The sequence below is a fragment of the Haliotis rufescens genome, unplaced genomic scaffold (genome assembly GCF_023055435.1).
Source record: "Haliotis rufescens isolate VD_foot unplaced genomic scaffold, xgHalRufe1.0.p SCAF_50, whole genome shotgun sequence".
Taxonomy (NCBI): Eukaryota; Metazoa; Mollusca; class Gastropoda; order Lepetellida; family Haliotidae; genus Haliotis; species Haliotis rufescens.
The window spans coordinates 1935429-1944676 of NW_025964224.1; the positions used below are offsets into that span (position 1 = coordinate 1935429).

Sequence of the window (9248 nt, forward strand, 5' to 3'; positions counted from 1 at the left end):
TACTCGCCATACACACAACACTCATTACTCGCCATACACACAATACTCGTTACTCGCTATACACACAACACTCGTTACTCGCCATACACACAATACATTCATACACACGACAGTCATTACTCGTCATACACACAACATTCGTTACTCGTCATACACACAACACTCATTACTCGCCATACACACGACAGGCATTACTCGTCATACACACAACACTCGTTACTCGCCATACACACGACAGTCATTACTCGCTATACACACAACACTTGTTACTCGCTATACATGCAACACTCGTTACTCGCCATACATGCATAACTCATAACTCGCCATACACACAACACTCGTTCCTCGCCATACACACAACACTCGTTACTTGCCATACATGCAAAACTCATTACTCGCCATACACACATCACTCGTTCCTCGCCATATACACAACACTTGATACTCGCCTTACATTAAACACTCGTAACTGGCCATATACACAACACTCGTGACTCGCTATATACACAAAGTACTGGTTACTCGCCATACACACAACACTCGTTCCTCGCCATACACACAACACTCGTTCCTCGCCATATACACAACACTTGATACTGGCCATACACACAACACTCCTTACTCGCCATACATACAACGCTCGTTACTTGCCATACACGCAACATCCATTACTCGCTATATACACAGAGTACTGGTTACTCGCCATACACACAACACTCGTTACTTGCCATACACGCAACATCCATTACTCGCCATATACACACAGTACTGGCCACTCGCCATATACACACAGTACTGGTTACTCGCCATACACACAGCACTCGTTACTCGCCATAAACGCAACATCCATTACTCGCCATATACACACAGTCCTGGTTACTCGCAATACACACAACACTCCTTACTCGCCATACATGCAACACTCTTTACTCGCCATAAACGCAAAATCCATTAATCGCCATATACACACATTATTTGTTACTCGCCATACACACAACACTCGTTACTCGCCATAAACGCAACATCCATTACTCGCCATATACACACAGTACTTGATACTCGCCATATACACACAGTACTGGTTACTCGCCATACACACAACACTCCTTACTCGCCATACACACAACACTCCTTACTCGCCATAAACCCCATACCATTAATCGCCATATACACACAGCACTCGTTACTCGCCATACACACAACACTCCTTACTCGCATACACACAACACTTGATACTCGCCACATACACAGCACTCGTTACTCGCCATACACACAACACTCCTTACTCGCATACACACAACACTTGATACTCGCCACATACACAGCACTCGTTACTCGCCATACACACAACACTCCTTACTCGCATACACACAACACTTGATACTCGCCACATACACAGCAATCGTTTCTCGTCGTACACACAACACTCCTTACTCGCCATACACACAACACTCGTTACTCGCCATAAACCCCATACCATTAATCGCCATATACACACAGTATTTGTTACTCGTCATACACACAACACTCGTTACTCGCCATTTACACACAGTACTGGTTAATCGTCAGAAACACAGTAGCCATTCAAAGCCGTAGGCCAGGTTATGTAGGTTGTGTGATGGATGGCGAACAATGTCATGAATCAAAACATCATTACAATCAAATCAGTATTCATGCTACATACTAGAAGCACCGCCTCCATCTGCCGTCAGCATCAACTTGGATGTTCTACCCGGTATCTTGTAGGGCGATGGATTCATGTATTCAAAATATCACCCGCACAGTCAATACACAGACGGTTCACAGACAGTACACAGACAATACACAGACAATACACAGACAGTACACAGACAATACACAGACAATACACAGACAATACACAGACAATACACAGACAATACACAGACAATACACAGACAGTACACAGACAATACACGGACAATACACAGACAATACACGGACAATACACAGACAATACACAGACAATACACAGCCAATACAGGGACAGTACACAGACAATACACAGACAGTACACAGACAATACACGGACAATACACAGACAATACACGGACAATACACAGACAATACACAGACAGTACACAGACAGTACACAGACAGTACACAGACAATACACAGACAATACACAGACAATTCACAGACAATACACAGACAATACACGGACAGTACACAGACAATACACAGACAATACACAGACAATACACAGACAATACACAGACAATACACAGACAATACACAGCCAATACACGGACAGTACACAGACAATACACAGACAATACACAGACAATACACAGACAATACACAGACAATACACGGACAATACACAGACAATACACAGACAGTACACAGACAATACACGGACAGTACACAGACAATACACAGACAATACACAGACAATACACAGACAATACACAGACAATACACAGACAATACACGGACAATACACAGACAATACACGGACAATACACAGACAATACAGATTACATCATCCCCGGGAAAGGTTCCATAAAAACAATGTTTCTTCCTAAAATTTAACCATCCCAAAAACTAAAGATGATAGCCTTTATGAAGCCGCTTCTTAGCCACATTCATGACTGTCCTGACCACGTCGATAACTGACCTGATCACACAGATGACTGAAAACATAGAAGATTGCCCTGATCACACAGATGACTGCCCTGATCACATAGAAGACTGCCCTGATCACACAGATGACTGCCCTGATCACATAGAAGATTGCCCTGATCACATAGAAGAGTGATCACATAGAAGATTGCCCTGATCACACAGATGACTGATCACATAGAAGATTGCCCTGATCACACAGATGACTGATCACATAGAATACTGCCCTGGTCACACAGATGACTGATCACATAGAAGATTGCCCTGATCACACAGATGACTGATCACATAGAAGACTGTCCTGATCACATAGATGACTGATCACATAGAAGACTGTCCTGATCACATAGATGACTGATCACATAGAAGATTGCCCTGATCACACAGATGACTGCCCTGATCACACGGATGACTGATCACATAGAATACTGCCCTGATCACACGGATGACTGATCACATAGAATACTGCCCTGATCACACAGATGACTGCCCCGATCACATAGAAGACTGCCCTGATCACATAGATGACTGATCACATAGAAGACTGCCCTGATCACATAGATGACTGATCACATAGAAGACTGTCCTGATCACATAGATGACTGATCACATAGAAGACTGCCCTGATCACACAGATGACTGCCCTGATCACATAGAAGACTGCCCTGATCACATAGATGACTGCCCTGATGACAAAGATGACTGATCACATGGAAGATTGCTCTGATCACATAGATGACTGCCCTGATCACATAGATGACTGCCCTGATCACATATATGACTGCCCTGATCACATAGATGACTACCCTGATCACATAGATGACTGCCCTGATCACACAGATGACTGATCACATAGATGACTGCCCTGATCACATAAATGACTGCCCTGATCACATAGATGACTGCCCTGATCACATAGATCACTCCCCTGGTCACATAGATGACTGCCCTGATCACATAGATCACTGCCCTGGTCACATAGATGACTGCCCTGTTCACATAGATGACTGCCCTGATCACATAGATGACTGCCCTGGTCACATAGATCACTGCCCTGGTAACATAGATGACTGCCCTGATCACATAGATCACTGCCCTGTTCACATAGATGACTGCCCTGATCACATAGATGACTGCCCTGGTCACATAGATGACTGCCCTGGTTACATAGATGACTGCCCTGGTCACATAGATGACTGCCCTGATCACATAGATGACTGCCCTGTTCACATAGATGACTGCCCTGTTCACATAGATGACTGCCCTGATCACATAGATGACTGCCCTGATCACATAGATGACTGCCCTGATCACATAGATGACTGCCCTGGTCACATAGATGACTGCCCTGATCACACAGATGACTGCCCTGGTCACATAGATGACTGCCCTGGTCACATAGATGACTGCCCTGATCACATAGATCACTGCCCTGGTCACATAGATGACTGATCACATAGATGACTGCCCTATTCACATAGATCACTGCCCTGGTCACATAGGTGACTGCACTGATCACATAGATGACTGCCCTGGTCACATAGATTACTGCCCTGATCACATAGATGACTGCCTTGATCACATAGATTACTGATCACATAGATGCTGTCAATAGATGCTAATTTGACAAACATGTAACTATGAAGCCATAAAGAACGGTGAATCTAGGACATATTATGAATTGAAATCGTACAAATTCGTTAAGGTTCAACAACTTCGAGCCTGTAAAATGTAAATCGCGTAACACGGTAACCACAGCTCGATGCCTCGACCGCCCGCGTTGCCACGTTCTGTGAGATAGGTATATATGTATGGTGTGGTTGTGACTGACTTATCTATGTCTTTAAAATAGGTTATATGACACACTTTGTCATTAACACTCCATTACATTTATTGGACTAAGAAAGCTGGCTAGTCTAGTGGTTAAATCGATCGCCAAAGACGCGGGTCCATACTGGGTACAATATATACTCAACAACAAAAGTTCATGTGACACCAATATATTTATGTATTTTTCAAACAAGAAAAATTTGGCTTTCAATATTGTAGTACATGTATGTAATCAAGTCACAAAAACACAACTGCCACAGAAAAGCATGGCCCATAGCTCCGCTCACAGAGGTGATTGGGGGTCAAGGACGGTGAAAACGTGGCCTCGAGGTCAAGATCTACCCGCATGCAAAGTTTCAATGCGCTGCGACATCTTTCACATCCGAGTCGCATTTGAGTGCAAGGGGTTGGACTTAGCCGTATTTTCGACCAAAAATGTCAAATCGTCGTAGGGGTCTCAGACTTTGCAGGACGACTCCTTAGGTCACATGGAGCACCGTGAACCAAAAATATTTCGATGTGGAGCTGATTCCATGCAAAAGTTGACTTTTATGCAAGCCCCATGCATTTCACTACCCAAGAATGGGTATCAAACATGCACGTTAACGGGATTCCATATGCTTTGTTTAGCATCGTGCTGACAACAACCACTCAGAAAAACAACAAAAGTAGGCAATTATTCAACATAACGAAAATGAGCGTCAGCGAGCCAGTGGTATGCTTGAAGCAGGATAGAGTCAACGTGATGTTGTAAGACAATTTAACGTCCACAGAAACACCATTTGGTGTTTATGGCTACTTTGGTAACAGACGAATGCTTTCAGAGACCATCCACGGAGTGGCACGCCACGCGTAACCAATAATCGACAAGACAACTGGATTCGAACAACACACCTACGAAATCGATTCCAACCAGCAACAGTGACTGCAAGAAACATCCGTGGCCTTCGACGAACATCTTCACAAACCGTACGTCGCCGCCTCAGATGTGCAGGGACTGTCGCCAGAAGACCCGCCAGACGTCCCATTTTGACAGGAAACCACCGTGAAGCACGTCTACAGTGGTGCAGACAGCGTCTTCTCTGGACGGCCATGCAGTGGGAACAAGTGCTATACATTGACGAGTCACGTTTTCACCTCAGCCACAGCCATGGACGGATTCGAGTGTACCGACTTCGAGGTGAACGTTACGTCAATCATTGTGCTATGGAAGAAGATCGGTTCGGGGGCGGCAGCGTTATGGTATGGGATTGGATTACAGCAAGACAGAGGACCCGTTTGATAGTGGCAGAGGAAAATCTCAATGGACAGCGCTACCGCGACGAGATCATCGACGCTGTTGTTCTACCGTTTTTGCGTCGTCATGGCCAAGGCATTACCTTTCAACATGACAACGCCCGGCCTCATATTGCTCGACTTGTTCAGGATTCTCTTCAACAAAACAACATGAATGTCATCCCATGGCGGGCTCGATCCCCTGATCTCTCAACAATCGAGCACATGGGGGATGACGCCTTCGATGTCAACCACGTGTTCCACATACACTCCAGGAACTTCGAAACATGCTCCAGCAGATATGGACAGATATCCCACAGGACTTTCTGCGACGCCTGGTCCATTCCATGAGACGAAGATGTGTTGCTTGCATCGCAACCAGAGGTGGACACACACGCTATTGATTTGTAAATTGACATTTTTTATTTATTTTTATAAAATCACACATTTTCTGAAGTCAGTATGACAAATTTAACCATTTGAAAACTTACAGGAGTCTTTTATCTGTGGCAAACTGAAATTGTTTCAGATTTGGTAAAAAACATAACTTTGCATTTACTCTTATTCAATGTCACAGGAACTTTTGTTGTTCAGTATATATCTGTCGCTGTCACATCGCTGAAATAGCGTTTAGAGCGGTGTACGACACATTCACTGTGTGATTATGTCACCCGTGTCACACACATTCACTCTGTTATCATGTCACCCATGTCACACACATTCACTCTGTTATCATGTCACCCGTGTCACACACATTCACTCTGTTATCATGTCACCCAAGTCACACACATTCACTATGTTATTATGTAACCCATGTCACACACATTCACTCTGTTATTATGTCACCCATGTCACACACATTCACTGTGTAAATATGTCACCCAAGTCACACACATTCACTCTGTTATTATGTCACCCATGTCACACACATTCACTGTGTAAATATGTCACCCATGTCACACACATTCAGTCTGTTATTATGTCACCCATGTCACACACATTCACTCTGTTATTATGTCACCCACGTCACACACATTCACTGTGTAAATATGTCACCCATGTCACACACATTCACTGTTATTATGTCACCCACGTCACACACATTCACTGTGTAAATATGTCACCCATGTCACACACATTCACTCTGTTATCATGTCACCCGTGTCACACACATTCACTCTGTTATCATGTCACCCATGTCACACACATTCACTCTGTTATTATGTCACCCATGTCACACACATTCACTCTGTTATCATGTCACCCGTGTCACACACATTCACTCTGTTATCATGTCACCCACGTCACACACATTCACTGTGTAAATATGTCACCCATGTCACACACATTCACTCAGTTATTATGTCACCCGTGTCACACACATTCACTCTGTTATTATGTCACCCACGTCACACACATTCACTCAGTTATTATGTCACCCATGTCACACACATTCACTCTGTTATCATGTCACCCATGTCACACACATTCACTCAGTTATTATGTCACCCATGTCACACACATTCACTCTGTTATCATGTCACCCGTGTCACACACATTCACTCTGTTATCATGTCACCCGTGTCACACACATTCACTCTGTTATCATGTCACCCATGTCACACACATTCACTCTGTTATTATGTCACCCATGTCACACACATTCACTCTGTTATCATGTCACCCGTGTCACACACATTCACTCTGTTATCATGTCACCCATGTCACACACATTCACTCTGTTATCATGTCACCCGTGTCACACACATTCACTCTGTTATCATGTCACCCATGTCACACACATTCACTCTGTTATCATGTCACCCGTGTCACACACATTCACTCTGTTATCATGTCACCTAAGTCACACACATTCACTATGTTATTATGTAACCCATGTCACACACATTCACTCTGTTATTATGTCACCCATGTCACACACATTCACTGTGTAAATATGTCACCCAAGTCACACACATTCACTCTGTTATTATGTCACCCATGTCACACACATTCACTCTGTTATTATGTCACCCGTGTCACACACATTCACTCTGTTATTATGTCACCCATGTCACACACATTCAATCTGTTATTATGTCACCCATGTCACACACATTCACTCTGTTATTATGTCACCCATGTCACACACATTCACTGTTATTATGTCACCCGTGTCACACACATTCACTCAGTTATTATGTCACCCATGTCACACACATTCACTCTGTTATTATGTCACCCATGTCACACACATTCACTCTGTTATTATGTCACCCATGTCACACACATTCACTGTGTAAATATGTCACCGATGTCACACACATTCATTTTGTTATAATGTCACACACATTTTACACATGTCACACATTCACCCTGCTTCATGATTCATGTACAACTTAAAACTCTTTGCAGAACTTTTGATATAAACGACGTAAAACTCTGTTCCCTCGCCTACGCTTGTGTCTGGATGTACGAGGTGCCACGATCCCCTGGGTACATCACTCTGGATATATCAAGTGCCGGTTTTTCCTCCAGAGAACCAAGACGTGAGCACAACGCCGTCACTAACTTACCAACATACAACCGTTCAAGATAACTTCAATATAAGTACGACCGCCTCCTTTGTCTAGTGGTAGAGAGTCCGTCCTGAGAGCGGAAGGACGGGGGTTCGATCCCCGGCCGCGTCATACCAAATGACGTTAAAAGATGGTACTTGTTGTTACCCTGTCTGGCGCTCGCATTAGGGGCAAACACAAGGACTGGTCGGCTCGGAGTCAGTATACTGTGTCTGAGTGGGATATTCATGTTAAACTGCGGCATGGTATCTATGTGGGCTACCACTATGAAATCGGCATTAGTCCGGAGTAGTACAAGCACACACACACACACACACACACACACACACACACACACACACACACACACACACACACACACACACACACACACACACACACACACACCTGTATGCACGTCACTATATGAGTGTAATAATGAAAGCGACGTTAAGTCCCATTTCACCGCACCTCACGTCAATATAAGTACAAACAGTGTGATTTGATGACACTATACCACGAATGGGGAAAATGAAGTTGAAAGTTAAGACATTAAACCTATGACACAGACACGTATCCCAGCCTACACGAACCACCTGCATCCTTGTGTACAATGATGTATCACCAACAACAACCAACATCACCAACAACAACCAACATCACCAACCTTGCCTCACGGAGCCTGCATCATCGTCCCCAATATATCAAGTTGACTCCGTCCAGGCGACAACCTAGTGAGGTCTGTAGGTCACCGTACGTTGTGTGCGTTGACTACGCATTTGTACAGAACCTCTATGACGAGTTACACCTCTCATACACACAGGGTGCTAATGCTCGCCATTCAACCAGTGTAGGAGGTCAAAAGACGAATCGCTTAATCTCCAGTTAGGTGAATCTGTCTTCTAAACTGCTTACACAGTCTTTCAAGCATACGAACAAAAG

At 44.1% G+C, this 9248-nt stretch overlaps 1 protein-coding gene across 6 annotated transcripts in view; it reads right to left on the reverse strand.

The window, feature by feature from the left end:
- Window positions 1-9248, reverse strand: part of LOC124151359 — a 29553-nt gene that overhangs the window by 8115 nt on the left and 12190 nt on the right. Inside the window, exon 1 of one of the 6 annotated variants that reach the window (XM_046523767.2) lies at window positions 8974-9135. The exons of the other annotated variants lie outside the window; for them this stretch is intronic. The gene's annotated coding sequence lies outside the window, so the exon portion shown is untranslated. Of the gene's footprint in view, window positions 1-8973; window positions 9136-9248 lie in introns of those variants that run through there. 6 annotated transcript variants of the gene reach the window in all.